Source organism: Schistocerca cancellata, chromosome 1 (assembly GCF_023864275.1).
Source record: "Schistocerca cancellata isolate TAMUIC-IGC-003103 chromosome 1, iqSchCanc2.1, whole genome shotgun sequence".
Lineage (NCBI taxonomy): Eukaryota > Metazoa > Arthropoda > Insecta > Orthoptera > Acrididae > Schistocerca > Schistocerca cancellata.
The window spans coordinates 1,244,435,615-1,244,455,021 of record NC_064626.1 but is presented as its reverse complement, the minus strand read 5'-3'; positions in this window follow the sequence as shown (position 1 = coordinate 1,244,455,021).

The following is a 19,407-nucleotide window of genomic DNA, read 5'->3' as shown; positions in this document are numbered from 1 at the left end:
TAAGATGTTTTCTGAGGCTTGGTTTGAAATTTCTTCCCGCCTATTCACATTTCCAATATTTACAAGTTTCAGAGAACCACTTGTTCAAAACATAAAAATGCGGTTCATTCAGTACTGTGCAAGACAAGATATATACACTCATCAATAAAAACAGATCACGAGAGAGAAGTACATGCGAGAAATTGATTGTTAAATATTCCTAAGTGTGCGAACTAGTCAGAATTCGCACAGGAAATCATTTTTAAGTCTTCTATGAGTGTAAGTGCTGTTTGTGATTAATTTCGTGTACTTCAAATCGATACCGCCACCTGGAAAAGACTTGTACAGCCCATACTTAAGTATTGTTTAAGTGTATGGGACCCATATCAGCTCGGAATAGCAGGACACAGCGTGAATGAATAAAGAAAACAGGTGCAACTAATCACAGTTTTGTTTGGCAGGCAAGAGAACACAAGAGATATTTTGAAAAATCTTAAGTGGAGGTACTTGAAGGAACACGCCGTATACATCGCAGGAACCATCTTTTAGGGCAATAAACTAAGAGTATCCTTCGGCCCTATGTCTGCTACGTGTCGTCCAGAAAAAAATTGTCAAACAATAGCTTGCACGGAGGCGTAGATGCACACATTCCTTCCACCTCCCCCCTCCCCCTCATCTGTGAAAGGACGGGAAGAATCCTTGATGTACGAAACAATAGGGATATCCTGACAAACGCTTCATAGCGATTATTAAGCAGGTTATAAAAGTGGGTGTATAGTAATTTTCTGGTACAAACAGTTCTCTGCTATCTGGTGTCCATCCTCAAACTTTATACAGGTAATCGCTAATACTAATAATAGTCGTGTAGTAGATTTACAGTCTTGTGAATTGGTGAGACAACATCACCGCAATTCTAAACAGATTGTAAGAGGAGCCATGTTACCGAAAATCGTACACAATAGACCTATTCTCGTAACGTTCATCAGGATCTATTGAAATTCATAAAATCATTTCTCGTAACAACTACCAGGACGAATTTTATTTGCATAACACTCTGTTAACGTGCTTTCCTCTCCAGATTACCTGTTGACTGAAACTGGCCGTTTTAATCATTCGAGATCAACATTGAACTCAGACAGGGAAACGTATGTGTCCTTGATGAGATGATCATAAAATGTAAAGGATAGTGTGTTACTACCAGTAACATCAGAAGAGGCGATTAGTCGCACTGCACATTTCTAGAGACTAACGATTAGGACAGGTTTACACGGATTTATCGATAAGAAGTTATGCATGACGGACATCAAGAGGCTGCTAGATGGATTACATTAGGCGGAAGGAAAACCCAGTGGTAGAGATATTTCAATTCCTAAGAGTATTGACAGAAACTTATCTGACAGAAAAATGAAGTGTGGGAGCACGTATAAGTAAGATGAACTCAGCACACAGACAGACTGAGGATACTTACAGTTAGAACGATCGTTCGATCATTGTAAAGTAACGTTACTGAGTAGACAGCACCCTGAAGCCCTATAACGTTCCAGAAAGCCCGAACCCTCTAAGAACAGAAGTGCTTACGAGGGAATTGGAACCTCGAAGGACAGGTTCAAATGGTTCAAATGGCTCTAACAACTATGGGACTTAACATCTGAGGTCATCAGTCCCCTAGTCTTACAACTACTTAAATCTAACTAACCTAAGGACATCACACACATCCATACCCGAGGCAGGATTCGAACCTGCGACCGTAGCAGCAGCGCGGTTCCTAGAACAGCGGCTGGCTCGAAGAACAGGAGACGGTTAAGAGGAAAGGTGAGCGAACTACACTCCTGGAAATGGAAAAAAGAACACATTGACACCGGTGTGTCAGAGCCACCATACTTGCTCCGGACACTGCGAGAGGGCTGTACAAGCACGGCACAGCGGACACACCAGGAACCGCGGTGTTGGCCGTCGAATGGCGCTAGCTGCGCAGCATTTGTGCACCGCCGCCGTCAGTGTCGGCCAGTTTGCCGTGTCATACGGAGCTCCATCGCAGTCTTTAACACTGGTAGCATGCTGCGACAGCGTGGACGTGAACCGTATGTGTAGTTGACGGACTTTGAGCGAGGGCGTATAGTGGGCATGCGGGAGGCCGGGTGGACGTACCGCCGAATTGCTCAACACTTGGGGCGTGAGGTCTCCACAGTACATCGATGTTGTCGCCAGTGGTCGGCGAAAGGTGCACGTGCCCGTCGACCTGGGACCGGACCGCAGCGACGCACGGATGCACGCCAACACCGTAGGATCCTACGCAGTGCCGTAGGGGACCGCACCGCCACTTGCCAGCAAATTAGGGTCACTGTTGCTCCTGGGGTATCGGCGAGGACCATTCGCAACCGTCTCCATGAAGCTGGGCTACGGTCCCGCACACCGTTAGGCCGTCTTCCGCTCACGCCCCAACATCGTGCAGCCCGCCTCCAGTGGTGTCGCGACAGGCGTGAATGGAGGGACGAATGGAGACGTGTCGTCTTCAGCGATGAGAGTCGCTTCTGCCTTGGTGCCAATGATGGTCGTATGCGTGTTTGGCGCCGTGCAGGTGAGCGCCACAATCAGGACTGCATACGACCGAGGCACACACGGCCAACACCCGGCATCATGGTGTGGGGAGCGATCTCCTACACTGGCCGTACACCACTGGTGATCGTCGAGGGGACACTGAACAGTGCACGGTACATCCAAACCGTCATCGAACCCATCGTTCTACCATTCCTAGACCGGCAAGGGAACTTGCTGTTCCAACAGGACATATGCACGTCCGCATGTATCCCGTGCCACCCAACGTGCTCTAGAAGGTGTAAGTCAACTACCCTGGCCAGCAAGATCTCCGGATCTGTCCCCCATTGAGCATGTTTGGGACTGGATGAAGCGTCGTCTCACGCGGTCTGCACGTCCAGCACGAACGCTGGTCCAACTGAGGCGCCAGGTGGAAATGGCATGGCAAGCCGTTCCACAGGACTACATCCAGCATCTCTACGATCGTCTCCATGGGAGAATAGCAGCCTGCATTGCTGCGAAAGGTGGATATACACTGTACTAGTGCCGACATTGTGCATGCTCTGTTGCCTGTGTCTATGTGCCTGTGGTTCTGTCAGTGTGATCATGTGATGTATCTGACCCCAGGAATGTGTCAATAAAGTTTCCCCTTCCTGGGACAATGAATTCACGGTGTTCTTATTTCAATTTCCAGGAGTGAATATTATGACTGTGGCCCCGCATTATGAAAAAATTATTAAGTGCCCCTATTGTTGCAATCTGCAATTATTCCACGATGTTCGTTACTAATCGCAATTCGTAGAGATGCTCTATCCACTAACGTGTGTCTTTTTTTTGTATCTGTTGAAGGTTATGTGCAGCCATATTCCGTAATGTGGAGATAATTGTGAATAAACCCGTATACTCTGATCCTATCTAATGCTACAGTCAGCTCAGTTTCAGACTACGTAGGAGAGAGCTGATCACTGTCTACAGTAACTCTAGGAAGTGACCTTTACCTCTATTATCTGGCTGGTGTGGAGGGGGTTCATAGAATGTGTGGGGGGTTCTTACAATGTATAAATGCTGAATGCCGTCCGTAGCAGGGAGCAGATAAGCTCCTGATAAACGGAAAATGCCCCTTTGTAAGTAGCCGAGAACTCGTAGTCTGTGAAGCGAGCCGTTCCTGGAACGTTTATGAAAGCCCCTGGGAGACCCACAGCGCAGATGTTCTTGCCCGTAGTCCACGGGGGAGGGCGTAGCGGCCAGGAGCGAAGCTGGCTGGCTGTGTGCCCGACCTCGTTAGCTTATCGCTCACACTTTTTCGCCCCCCCCCCCCCCCCCCCGAGTAGATATCTGGCTGGCCCGCGTGACTGTCGTCAGCACTTATGAGCTGTTTATGTTTTGCTGACTCGGTCACTCACCAGAAGACTGGTCTTTGTTCTTCTTGCTCGGTGTTTCTAGGACATGCTGCCACACAAAGGCAACAGTTTCATTTCACTCGGTGCAGAATAGATCAGCGTGATCGCCTGGGTTCTCTTTCTCTATGACTGTTACGATACGACAGTGAAATACATAATCTTGTTTAAAACTTCCCATTCTGTCATCCCTAATCACTTGACAGGTATACCAACTTCGGTTGTAAAAGTAGCAATATTGAGGACATTCAGCCCACTCTTGTGTTTATTACCACAACATGTTTTGGGTCCACATTATCCCATTTTCAAGTGCTTAAAAAAGGCATACAATTTTTTTAAGCATTTGAAAATGCGAAATACATGGTTCAAATACACTATTGGCCATTAAAGTTGCTGCACCAAGAAGAAATGCAGATGATAGACGGGTATTCATTGGACAGATATATTATACTAGAACTGACATGTGATTACATTTTCACGCAATTTGGGTGCATAGATCCTGAGAAATCAGTACCCAGACCAACCACCTCTGGCCGTAATAACGGCCTCGATACGCCTGGGCATTGAGTCAAACAGAGCTTGGATGGCGTGTACAGGTACAGCTGCCCATGCAGCTTCAACACGATACCACAGTTCATCAACAGTAGTGACTTGCGTTTGTGACAAGCCAGTTGCTCGGCCACCATTGACCAGACGTTTTCAGTTGGTGAGAGATCTGGAGAATGTGCTGGCCAGGGCAGCAGTCAAACCTTTTCTGTATCCAGAAAGGCCCGTACAGGACCTGCAACATGCGGTAGTGCATTATCCTGCTGAAATGTAGTGTTTCGCAGGGATCGAATGAGAGGCAGAGCCACGGGTCGTAACACATCTGAAATGTAACGTCCACTGTTCAAAGTGCCGTCAATACGAACAAGAGGTGAACGAGACGTGTAACCAATGGCACCCCATACCATCACGCCGGGTGGTACGCCGGTATGGCGATGACGAATACACACTTCCAATGTGCGTTCATAGGCTATGTCGCCAAACACGGATGCGACCATCATGATGCTGTAAACAGAACCTGGATTCATCCGAAAACATGACGTTTTGCCATCCGTGCACACAGGTTCGTCGTTGAGTACACCATCGCAGGCGCTCATGTCTGTGATGCAACGTCAAGGGTAACCGCAGCCATGGTCTCCGAGCTGATAGTCTATGGTGCTGCAAACGTCGTCGAACTGTTCGTGCAGATGGTTGTTGTCTTGCAAACTTCCCCATCTGTTGATTCAGGGATCGAGACGTGGCTGCACGATCCGTTACAGTCATGCGGATAAGATGCCTGCCATCTCGAGTGCTAGTGATACGAGGCCGTTGGGATCTAGCACGGCGTTCCGTATTACCCTCCTGAACCCATCGACTCCATATTCTGCTGACAGTCATTGGATCTCGACCAACGCGAGCAGCAATGTCGCGATACGATAAACCGCAATCGCGATAGGCTACAATCCGACCCTTATCAAAGTCGGAAACGTGATGGTACGTATTTCTCTTCCTTACACGAGGCATCACAACAACGTTTCACCAGGCAACGCCGGTCAACTGCTGTTTCATCATCATCATCATCATCATCATCATCATCATTTAAGACTGATTATGCCTTTCAGCGTTCAGTCTGGAGCATAGCCCCCCTTATACAGTTCCTCCATGATCCCCTATTCAGTGCTAACATTGGTGCCTCTTCTGATGTTAAACCTATTACTTCAAAATCATTCTTAACCGAATCCAGGTACCTTCTCCTCGGTCTGCCCCGACTCCTCCTACCCTCTACTGCTGAATCCATGAGTCTCTTGGGTAACCTTGCTTCTCCCATGCGTGTAACATGACCCCACCATCTAAGCCTGTTCGCCCTGACTGCTACATCTATAGAGTTCATTCCCAGTTTTTCTTTGATTTCCTCATTGTGGACACCCTCCTGCCATTGTTCCCATCTACTAGTACCTGCAATCATCCTAGCTACTTTCATATCCGTAACCTCAACCTTGTTGATAAGGTAACCTGAATCCACCCAGCTATTGCTCCCATACAACAAAGTTGGTCGAAAGATCGAACGGTGCACAGATAACTTAGTCTTGGTTTGTGTATGAGAAATCGGTTGGAAACTTTCCTCATGTCAGCACGTTGTAGGTGTCTCCACCGGCGCCAACCTTGTGTGAATGCTCTGAAAAGCTAATCATTTGCATATCACAGCATCTTCTACCTGTCGGTTAGAGTTCGCGTCTGTAGCACGTCATCTTCGTGGTGTAGTAATTTTAATGGCGAGGAGCATTATGGGACTTAACGGCTAAGGTCATCAGTCCCCTAGAACTTAGAACTACTTAAACCTAACTAACCTATGGACATCACACACATCCATGCCCGAGGCAGGATTCGAACGTGCAACCGTGGCGGTCGCGTGGTTCCAGACTGTAGCGCCCAGAACTGCTCGGTCACACCGGCCGGCCCCGAAACATGTTGTGGCAATGATCACACGACTGCCAGCTAGGCTGAATATCCTCGATGTTGCTTGAATAACAGTTGTATGAGCTCTGTTCAAAAAATTCCGGAACTGCGTCCACAAAATCTTTCTACGCTTAGCTTTCAATTATTGTGGATGGTCTCCTTCGAAATACTCTCCTGCACAATTGATACACCACTCCCAACGCCACGCCGTTTCCTCTTCTGGAAGCAGTCTTGGTACGCCTCTTGCTGAATAGCGCGTACCGCCGCCGTCTGCAATTTTTCTTTTATTTTGTCACAGTGATTTCGTTTTTTTGTGCAATGGTTACACACCAACAGGGATGAATGTGCGGGTGCGTTATCGTGACGCAAGAGCCGTGACTTGCCTCGCCATATTTCAAGCCTTTTCCTTCTTACATTTTCTCGCACGCGTCGCAAAACGTCCCTATAGTACCACCGACGAAGAGTTTCTTCCTGTGGCACGAATTCATTATGAACTAATTCTTCAAAGAAAACTATCAGCATGGCTTTGACATTTGACCTGAGCTGACGAGCTTTTTTATTGAAGAACCTTTTCCGAGACATTGTGAAGATGAGCCTTGGTCTCAACATCATAATGAGATACCCACGTCTCATCAACAGTTACTATTCTCTTAGGGAACATCTCGTTCTCATATGCACGATCCAAAAGCTCTTCACAGATGCGAGACGAAGATCTTTCTGGTCTTTACTCATGAGCCATGGAACGAACTTGGCGACAACGAGATGTATTACAAGGTTCTTTGTCAGGACTTCATGACATGATCCATCTGAAATTTCACGTTCTTCTGCAGTCTCCCGGACAGTCTGTCTTCGATTGGCACACATAATTTCGTTGACGTTCCTGACATGAGCGTCGTTGATAGACGTCGAAGGGCGTCGTGAACGAGGGTCATCTTTAACTTCCGTCCAGCGATTTTTATCCTGAAGATGGCACACAGATTTTGAAACCGTGTTGCTTTTCTATTTTTAGAAATAATTTTTACTGCTGTAGCGGTTTTTGTCATTGACAGATCAAATCAATTTAAATCATTGGACGTCGACGTCGAATATAGGGGGTGGTCACTTTAGTGCGACTGGACCGTGTAGATAAAGTAAGGACGCAAGTAATTCAAAAAAATTGTATGTTTTAATATTTTTATTTTTGTGGAATCGGCTGTGTACCGAATATCCATAGCACTTTCCATGGAGTAAAATCGGAATTTGTTCAAAGGCTATAATTTTGTGGAATCATGTCGGATATTTGAAGATTTCTATGTGAAACATTTTATTTATGTACTCGTATATTGATGTAATTGGATTATTTATTTTTGTGTGTATTGCTCGGGATATATCAGGTCAGCCTGTTAGGTCAGTCTGTTAGCGGGGTTGACTGTAAGGATGCATGATGCCCCCCCCCCCCTAGAATAATGAACGTAGCCACAAGTACTACTTGTCCCACATCTCGCTCCCCCCACCACCCCCCCTCCCCACCACCTGACCAGTCACTTTCACTTGTTGCCTTTGTAAGTAGGCTGTTTAGGTTTTCTTAGCGCTCTGTATGAAAATCACTGGCTGTACTGTGTGCAGTCTGTGGCTAGTTTGCATTGTTGTCTGCCATTGTAGTGTTGGGCAGCGGCAGCTGGATGTGAAGAGCGCGTAGCGTTGCGCAGTTAGAGGTGAGCCGCCAGCAGTATTTTCAGGGTATCTACTGTGTCCCATTAAGTTTTCCTGAGTTTTTGCAAGTTGCGTAACCGAATCGGTAGATGCAACTGAGTCAATTTTAGCTTGCAAGGTCTCATGATGTTCATGAACAATAGTTTGCAGTTCTTTTATGGCTGCTTCGTGATTCTGTAATGCATTTTCATGACGCGAAAAAATAGGTTGGAAATGCTCACAAATTTCTGTTTTTACGTCATTACAGACTTTTTGACATTTCGATTCGATGTTATGTAACTCAGTAGTTAAATCTTCACGTGTTTGTCCAAGTGTGGTGTAGCCGGCCGCGGTGGTCTCGCGGTTAAGGCGCTCAGTCCGGAACCGCGGGACTGCTACGGTCGCAGGTTCGAATCCTGCCTCGGGCATGGATGTGTGTGATGTCCTTAGGTTAGTTAGGTTTAAGTAGTTCTAAGTTCTAGGGGACTGATGACCACAGTAGTTAAGTCCCATAGTGCTCAGAGCCATTTGAACTCAAGTGTGGTGTCTAACTTTTGAAGATTTTGTTCCATTGTGTCTAACTTAAGTAGGCTGTTTAGGTTTTCTTAGCGCTCTGTATGAAAATCACTGGCTGTACTGTGTGCAGTCTGTGGCTAGTTTGCATTGTTGTCTGCCATTGTAGTGTTGGGCAGCGGCAGCTGGATGTGAACAGCGCGTAGCGTTGCGCAGTTAGAGGTGAGCCGCCAGCAGTGGTGGATGTGGGGAGAGAGATGGCGGAGTTTTGTAATTTGTCATGAACTGCTATATATATTATGACTATTAAGGTAAATACATTGTTTGTTCTCTATTAATATCTTTCATTTGCTAACTATCCCTATCAGTAGTTAGTGCCTTCTGTAGTTTGAATCTTTTATTTAGCTGGCAGTAGTGGCGCTCGCTGTATTGCAGTAGTTCCAGTAACGAAGATTTTTGTGAGGTAAGTGATTTGTGAAAGGTAGGGATCTTTGATAGTCAGATTGCGTTGCGCTAAAAATATTGTGTGTCACTTTAGTGAATGTTTGAGTACGTTCAGTTTTGTTCAGCTGTTTGAAAAGCAAATAGTGTAAGAGGTTTATCAGCACAGTCGTGCATAATTGTTCAAAGGGGACGTTTCACCTTACGTAGGGGTTTCACTTGCAAAGTCATGATATACCAAAAAGTACATTTTTGGTTTCGGTGCTGTACATATACAACCTGGAACGACTTCAGCATAAGTATGACAGCTACACATTTACTCTAGTCTATTTGCAGTGTTAACAGAATTAAGCTTTACTGTTATTTCCTATGTACAGGAAAGTTGTTCTTCCATTGCAGAGCACTGTAACATTGAAATGTCACTAGTATCTGCTCATGGCCGTAAATGCACCGCTGTAGTCTGTAGATGAACTGTCTCTGTTCAAAATCGTGAAAGAGGTACTCAGTGAAAGTGGTGAATATGACAGTTTATTAATAGCAAATGTTTTATACATACCTTTGCTTGCCACATGACCTGTTTCAATATCAGCACGTCGTCTCTTGACATAATAGCTGCAGAGACAACTCGCACTTCTTAGCTGCTACATACTGCCGTTGGCCAAGACACAAAGCATAAAATTCAGTGCCTGCACACGGTTAGGTCGTTAGCAAAGGAGCTGTTCTGGCAGCTACCCAGGTCTCTTTATTAATGGTGACACAATAAGGACGGCCTCTGCCGTCACACACAAAGACAAATGCAGCCAGCCATGGACTGATGTAAACAGGGAAATGCATGCTCGAAACACATTAGTTTTGCCGGACAGGTTTCCGAATAACTACACTCCTGGAAATGGAAAAAGAACACATTGACACCGGTGTGTCAGACCCACCATACTTGCTCCGGACACTGCGAGAGGGCTGTACAAGCAATGATCACACGCACGGCACAGCGGACACACCAGGAACCGCGGTGTTGGCCGTCGAATGGCGCTAGCTGCGCAGCATTTGTGCACCGCCGCCGTCAGTATCAGCCAGTTTGCCGTGGCATACGGAGCTCCATCGCAGTCTTTAACACTGGTAGCATGCCGCGACAGCGTGGACGTGAACCGTATGTGCAGTTGACGGACTTTGAGCGAGGGCGTATAGTGGGCATGCGGGAGGCCGGGTGGACGTACCGCCGAATTGCTCAACACGTGGGGCGTGAGGACTCCACAGTACATCGATGTTGTCGCCAGTGGTCGGCGGAAGGTGCACGTGCCCGTCGACCTGGGACCGGACCGCAGCGACGCACGGATGCACGCCAACACCGTAGGATCCTACGCAGTGCCGTAGGGGACGGCACCGCCACTTCCCAGCAAATTAGGGACACTGTTGCTCCTGGGGTATCGGCGAGGACCATTCGCAACCGTCTCCATGAAGCTGGGCTACGGTCCCGCACACCGTTAGGCCGTCTTCCGCTCACGCCCCAACATCGTGCAGCCCGCCTCCAGTGGTGTCGCGACAGACGTGAATGGAGGGACGAATGGAGACGTGTCGTGTTCAGCGATGAGAGTCGCTTCTGCCTTGGTGCCAATGATGGTCGTATGCGTGTTTGGCGCCGTGCAGGTGAGCGCCACAATCAGGACTGCATACGACCGAGGCACACAGGGCCAACACCCGGCATCATGGTGTGGGGAGCGATCTCCTACACTGGCCGTACACCACTGGTGATCGTCGAGGGGACACTGAATAGTGCACGGTACATCCAAACCGTCATCGAACCCATCGTTCTACCATTCCTAGACCAGCAAGGGAACTTGCTGTTCCAACAGGACAATGCACGTCCGCATGTATCCCGTGCCACCCAACGTGCTCTAGAAGGTGTAAGTCAACTACCCTGGCCAGCAAGATCTCCGGGTCTGTCCCCCATTGAGCATGTTTGGGACTGGATGAAGCGTCGTCTCAAGCGGTCTGCACGTCCAGCACGAACGCTGGTCCAACTGAGGCGCCAGGTGGAAATGGCATGGCAAGCCGTTCCACAGGACTACATCCAGCATCTCTACGATCGTCTCCATGGGAGAATAGCAGCCTGCATTGCTGCGAAAGGTGGATATACACTGTACTAGTGCCGACATTGTGCATGCTCTGTTGCCTGTGCCTATGTGCCTGTGGTTCTGTCAGTGTGATCATGTGATGTATCTGACCCCAGGACTGTGTCAATAAAGTTTCCCCTTCCTGGGACAATGAATTCACGGTGTTCTTATTTCAATTTCCAGGAGTGTATTAGTTCCGTCAGCGACAGTAAAAATCGATTCGGGTTAGGCCTCAAAGAAAAATGACGTTTGAATTACAGCGACGTCTTGTTGCGATGATTTGGTTGCCGTAGGTCTTTTTATTTAATCTGTCATTAAATCTCTGCATTGAGCAGTACTAAACATGTCGTTCTGAGGACATCATCTCGCTAATTACGGAGGAATGCCGACTAGCTTTTATGGGCAAGTAAACAGCAAGTTGAGAGACGCGAACAGAAACTAAGCATCATTATCTCGGTCATGATGTCAGTTGACAGTGTACGTCTATAGAGTACGCAGTGACTGATGTTGGGAAATGAATGAACAGAGTAACATTAGCTTTTTATATTACGTAATAACTTGAAACTTCCAGACAGATAAAAACTGTGTACCGAACTGGGACATCAACTTGGGGCCTTTCCGTTTCGTGGGGAATTACTCTACCAACTGAGCTACCTAAGCACGACTCACTTCCAGCCCTCAGCACCACCGCCTCCGAATTTTACTGTTGTCCAGATACTTTTGAACACATAGTCTAAGTGCATATATTTTTACATGTGGTACCTCAATGTGTACACACATCAGAGTGTTGGTTGTTTTCTCTCTATGTCGAACATTCCTCCCACAGACATGTCACAAACTTTATGACCTGATGTTTCCTGTATGGCCGTACCTGGGTCGTAAAATAAATGACGCGTGGCGGCGTAGGCTTTCTGTTTTGCATCGACATGTCCAAACTTCAACATCTGACCTGCTGTCCAGGGGAAAAAAGCAGTAATAGCTTGCTCTTGCCACATGTGCTAACCAAACTGAAAACATCTGACTCCTAATAGCGGTTCACTCCAGGCAAATGCCGGGATGGTTCCTCTGAAAGGGCACGGCCGACTTCCTTCCCCATCCTTCGCTAAACCGATGAGACCGATGACCACGCTGTCTGGTCTCCTTCCCCGCAACAACCAATCCTAATAGCGGTAATTATTAGTCTGCAAATGAAGTAAATACTGATGTTTACCTGACATTCTCAGCTGTACTGGAAGCGATCTCAGAATTTAAACATGGTTGTTCTTCTTATTCCAGAAATTTATTCGCCCAGATCACATAAGAATACATAATGATTAGTGGTTTTGGCGAAATTAAATAGCTATCTTCCGATCGTTTGTGTAAATAGAAAATTTACAATTTTGTAGACTAGTCACACAAGCTTGACAAAACTGTAACATATATAAAGGAACAATTATAGAAAATACTAATGTCAAACCAACATAAATTGTGTACAAATTCAAAGTAAACATTCCTTATATAGGCGATACTCCGTCTCATCAGGCAATAAGAGAACAGTTGCACAATAGTCGCAAATAAAATACATAAGACATAAACACTATGTAATCAAAACTATCAAGACACCCACAAAAACATACGTTTTTCATATTAGGTGCACTGTGCTGCCACATATATCCAGGTCCTCCATATCATTAGACATCGTGAGAGAGCAGAATGGGACGCTCCGCGGTACTCACGGGACTTCGAACGTGGTCGAGTGATTGGGTGTCACTTGTGTCATACGTCTGTACCGAGATTTCCTCACTCCAAACCATCCCTAGGTCCACTGTTTCCGATGTCGTAGTGAAGTGGAAACGTGAAGGGGCATTTTCAACACAGAAGCGTATAGGCCGACCTCGGCTGTTGACTGACAGAGACCGCCGACAGTTGAAGAGGGTCTAATTTGTAATAGGTAGACATCTATCCAGGCCATCACACAGGAATTCCAAACTGCATCATGATCCACTACAACTACTATGACAGTTAGGCGGGAGGTGAGAAAACTTGGATTTCATAGCCGAGCGGCTGCTCATAAGCCATACATCACGCCGGTAAATGCCAAATGACGCCTCGCTTGGTGTAAGGAGCGTAAATATCGGGCGATTGAACAGTGGAAAAACGTTGTGTGAAGTGGCGCATCACGGTACACAATGTGGTGATCCGATGGCAGGGTGTGGGTATGGCTAATTCCCGGTGAACGTCATCTTCCAGCTTGTACAGTGCCAACAGTAAAATTCGGAGGCGGTGGTGTTATGCTGTAGTTGTGTTTTTCATCGAGGGAGCTTCCACCCCTTGTTGTTTTGAGTGGCACTATCACAGCACAGGCCTACATTGATATTTGAAGGGGCTCCGTAACGCCCTATACTTGCAATGTTAAAATAACGCTTATAAATTACATCTTTCCTCACAAAGTATTTGGGGTAGGAAGTTGAACATTTTACAGATTATTTATTGGAATATGGGCTACAAATTAACACAGGGATTTTACAAAATTTTAGTTCAGTTATTAAAGATGATTTTTTTCAATTGTAATGAAAATTCACAACATTTTTTTGCAATTTATTATTTATATTTTTACTGAAAGTTTGAAACAAATATGTTTGGAAGATCCTTAGAAAACATGTAATTAGTATGAGAAAATAAAAGTTTTGGGAATCGAGCGACAAAGATTGGATTAACTTTTTAGTGCACTCCAGGTCCATAGGATGGATTATCTTCATCCTCTGCAAACTCCTCCTCCAGATTCCTCTTGTTCCTCCTCCTGTTTACTCTTGCTTGTATTTCTACTCTTTACAGCCCTGTCTGCAGCCCGAAGGCGTTCCTTGTCTAAAGCAAGGATCGCTCGTACCATGTTAGAACCTATCTTCATTCCCATATTTCTAAATACCTTGCACCTTACAATGTTGCCATCATTGAAAGTCGCAACAGCAACTTTACTTTTACTCATTATTATACTTCAACAAAACAGAGACTCAAGAAACAGAATTAATTACGAATATTTTCGAGATAACGACAGAGTAAATAAACATGAAACAATCGACAATCACACCAGCGATATATATTGAACTATCACAGGTTAGCCACAACACATACTTTATCTCACATCACTAAAATGTACCTGATGAACACGGGCGTTAATAATACCACCATTTGACAGCAGTTTAACAGCGCCACAGTGGGTCACGCCCATGTAGAACACATTTCAAAAAAAAAATTTAAAAATAGTTGTAGTCTTCGGAATTGAACAAATTATATATCTATTAAAAGGAATAGTCTGCAGATTCAGAAAACGCAAAAAAGTAAAAATTGAACTTTTCATGATTTTGAGCCTTTCCGGAGACCCTTAAGCACCTTCTTGCTTCCCACTGTTGAAGAGCAATTCGGCGATGGCGACTGCATCTTTCAACGCGCTCGAGCACCTGTTCATAATGCACGGCCTGTGACGGAATGGTTATACGACAATAACATCCCTGTAATGGACTGGCCTGCACAGAGTCCTTACATGAGTCATATAGAACACCTTTGGGACGTTGTGGAATACCGATTTCGTGCCAGGCCTCACCGAGCGACATCGATACCTTTCCTCAGTGCAGCACTCAGTGAAGAATGGGGCTGCCATTCCCCAAGAAACCTGACTGAACGTACGCCTGCGAGAGTGGAAGCTATCATCAAGGCTAAGGATTTTTAATCCTTTTCGTTTTTAGTTAGTAATATCATGACATGTCCATTATCCTTGGGTAAACGATCTGTAGTGCAGCAGGAATACATCTGCTATTTCATAGGAACCTCTCATAAGCGAAGTCTAGACCAGAAAATTTTACTAAGGTCTTCAACGTGACCTGGGAACTGCACAACCCGCTCGAATTCTCTGTTGGAATCAGGATGTTGCCGTCATACCTGGAGGAAATTGGAGCACTACCAAGTCCGTTCCTATCCAAGGAAACGAGAAGATAAAATACACTGTACTTAATTATTTTCGACGAAGTCGAAATGCTTAATTACGTTCTTCAGGCTCACAGTAGCAGCACTGCATGGGAATGGGTAATGAATTTTGTTGCCATAAATAAAAAGCCGGCCATCAGTTTCAGTAATTCTTCATGATATATTCAAGTTCCTTGTTTAACTTATTTTTCAGAAACATGAAAGTTGCAACATAAGAGCTAACAATGTGCATACCAGAACATAAGGAGCGTTTACATAAAAAGTTTGTCTCCGAACACATAATATCTGCCTCTCCCTTTGCTGACTTTGAGTGCTAAATATGGCACACTTGCTCCAAAGTCAATGTAACTACTACATTTTAATCTCTTTACATAGGTTACTAATAACTGTTCAGAGTTACGTTAAGTATAAAACAGAAGTTGCTGATTTTCTTCTACTTCTACTTCGTCCAACTGATAACAATCTATACAATTTAACGTTCCTTTTTTTAACAGTGAAACGAACTTGAATCCTACAGCTGTTTTGATTATCAGAAAGATAAGATTTTCTCTGAAAATGACCTTCCAAGTTTTACATATTGTTTCAGCGTTATAAAAATCAAAACATTACGTTAGTGTCAATATCTGTGAGAATAAAATGTATTTTCGGTTTGTATTTGAGACGCAGTTTACGTATATAATACTTGGATTTGAACCAAACGCAACAGTTTAGACATGAGTTATGGACCGTTTTAACAAAACTCAACAAATGCCATTTTTTAAAATTGCGTTATTAACAAATTCTGATACTTTATTACCGGCTTCACAGAATGGCTAAAGGAAAATACAACAAACTGAATATTTGCCGTTGTTAAAGGCGCCTGAATATAACAAATTTTCACAAAATTCGACATCTACAATTTTCAAGATGCCACAAAACTCAACTTATCCTTCTTTTATGCTGCGTGGTTGAATCTTACAACACAATATTTGAAAGTTAAATACAACAGCTTTTACACGAACTTGTGTTTACTTTCAGGCAATCGCGCAACATCCTAAAAGATTAACTCTTTGCTAAGCGCTTATTCGAGAACAATGCACATTGTCGGGTTTCATTCTCTTTCACGTTCAGCCACTGTTTTACTACAAGGTTCTTAGTTGTTGTGGTATGCTCTAGATGGAAAATCATTATTAAGATGTTAGAAGATCCAGAATATTCTGAAACAGCTCAGAATGTGAAAAGTGCAAGATAAAGTAGGAGTTGTTGACGCAAAAAAATGCACGATTGACGATTGTAGTCTCAAATGACGATCTGAGTATAGGTTGAAGAACAAAGGAATTAACATGCAAAGCAGAGTATTTCTGTTTCAATGAGCTTACTCGTTTTAGATAAAGTCTGTACATGAATAAAACAAAAGCAGTGCTGGATAGTTTCTTACTACGATTTGGGTAGGCAAATTAGACTTTTGCTGGGCAAGCTGTAAATAATTTTAATTGTGATTAGGTATCGAAAATAAGAGTTCATGAATTCGATAGTACGGACTTTCTCACTTCTAACCCGAAAACGATACTCCTATAGAAAATTTCCGAAACGCCAGAAAGTAAGAGCGTAGAATTTCGCGTAGAATGACCTGCATAAGAGTTATCACGCGTTCAGCCGTAATTTCTAATTTTTTTTTCAATAAAGGAGGTTAGTGGGTAACTTCAATTATTCCTTCATCAATTCATGTCTACATGTATGACCAGTATTACATTTTTGAAATTTTTTGTATCAACAGTACTGAGAACAATTAAAAATAACCTTTCCTGTAAAATTCTGTGTAAGGGCTTTATTCAGTTTTTTGAAACCGTCCTCAATTGAAATGCGCTGTGCTTACTCTGTCCCCTAACCTTTCTAATGAGCTAGAAATTATCAAAGGATAATGTAAATTAAACATTAAGTTCCGCGTTCTGGTCCTAGACGGGCCAGTCGGTTCTGGCCGACTGCAATGTCACCCTCTGCCAATGGCGTCGTCAGATGTGGTATGGCGGGGCATACCGCGCTCCCAATCGTTGTTGGGTTTCGTGACCATGGAACAGCTTCTACTCAAGTAACAATGAGCGGTGTAGCGGCTCGCATGGGTGCCATTCGTCTGTTGGCATCATGTAATATGGATAGTTGCATCTCTTTTTCTTCTTGTGTTTACTGGTACCACTATGTTTGCTAGCGTTGTCTGTCCGCGAGTGGCAGCAGCAGCAGCAGTTATCGTGTAACCTCCCCCTCACTTATCGACCTTAATGACAGTGAAAAATTAAACCTTAATGAAACTGGTGGAAATTAATTTTGAAATAGGGGTAAAGTTAATAAAGAAAGTAAATGTGCGGCCGTTACGTTAACAATCAACTAGCGGTAATTAGATATTTGAGATTTGGGGGAAATTACGGTCGCCAGTCCTAAGGACAATTACTATAGTAACTGAAAAAGAAAGATTATTACACATATAATTAGCACTAGAAGCGTGGCAACTGAAGGTTGACAAGTGTAGTGTGGAAACTGAAAGTTTGTCACAAGTAATAAATTTCGCTACACTCTGACTTAATTTAGCAAAAGTAATAATAAAACCGGAAAATCGAAAGTTAATTTAGTGGCTGAAGTTAATAGTGAGCTTTCTTTCTGAAGCACATCGAAATTCAGTAAAATATGGTTAGTCTTGGACTACCTCAACAATCATTTCAAAAGCTACCTGAATCTACGCAATTTAGAAATAAGAGATTTAACTTTGAACTTGAATTAAATGATTCTGAACAATTAACAATAGTAAAATTTAGTACGTACCAAGCTGAGCTGCAGTCACAGGTAAGCTAAAATACGGTAACAAAACTCGCACTCTTAATTTATGCTTGTGTAATCTAGATATTGTAGCCAGCTATGAGTACCTTAACTGAACTTTGAAATTAAAGCAGTGAAATGCTATATTATTACTTTATTGCTGGCGTTTGAATTTCAACGACACTCGGGTTCATTTCGGAAAAGGAAGGGATCCTGCTTGGCAATGCAATTGGGACAATGAGCAACAAAGGTTCATGCTAAGTTGCTGTAATTATAGTTACGAAAATGGAACAGTTTGAAAAGCTGAGGTCTGCCATACAGTTCTAAAACTTTACGTGCTTCCTGTCTTCCTTGTTGGTTGATTGAAGGTTTGAAGCCGTCGATCGAGGAGGTGGCGACAGTCAGTCATTGTCGGCCGTCGCTGTTGCAGAAGCTGGATGTTGGCGCGCCTTCTTCTCGATACGGTCACCAGACGAAACGGGCTCTTGATGTGCGCCAGATAATGCTTCCCGTCCGCAACACCATGTCAGAAACTATCATCGCCAGTCGAGCGCAATTACATGCTGCCCAACCCCGAAAGCGCGGCAACTCGCGGGAGCTTCACACAACACACCTGCTCCACTCGCTACTCCAGCCAGACCCTCTCTCTGCCCGCGCTCCACGCGACAGAGTTAACACTACCAAAGATCCTAAACACTCTGGTTCTCCACACGACCTATCGACGTATTCGTTCGATAGCATAGTTTTCCCTAGGCAAGACCCAGCGTGAAAATACAAATAATATTTACAAAACAACCAATTATACATCGACATAAATGCATAAATATATATATACAAATAGTAAAACAATTACAATATATAAAGAGACAGATATGTCATATCTTGAGGTAACAAAATAAGGAAAAAAATTATAGTACAATAGATGGAAATAGGAGGATATGCATTTCCGGCGTTACAATCGATATCTAGTATGGTGGTACTATCGTTGGCGGGACGTCAAGTGTTTTCTGGGTCAGGTGTGTTGGGGAGTTCGGTTAGGACAGAGCAGCAGTGAGGTGCAGCAGCACGAGGACATTCCGGGACTGCTGGCGGCATCCAGGCACTGCCGGATCGAGGGGCCGTAGTTGTGAGGGCCACAACCTCGGACGTTTGAGTTGAGTGAACGTTAACCCAGTAGTGAAACCTCCACTATTTTGAGATCACGCCGTATGTTCGCGCGTTGCTGCTCACAGGGTCGGTGAGACGAAGAGCAAAGTGTGGAGTGTTTGGAGTTGCCGAAATTAATTAGCCGTCCTCCACTTCTTGTTATTAATCATTGAATTCCTTGTGTTATTACTGGTAAGTTCAACCAGCGGTATTTTTCTGCCAAGTGACCGCTAACGCCCCAGTTACCTGCCCTGGAGGTTAGAGTAGTTTCGCGGCAGTGTTCCTTTCCTCGCCTTGGCGCTGCCGTCCGGTAAGGCATGTAGTTCGACAGCCTCCTTGATTGTGGTTGGGATATTTTGTTTCTTGCGGACTAGTTGGGTTGTAGT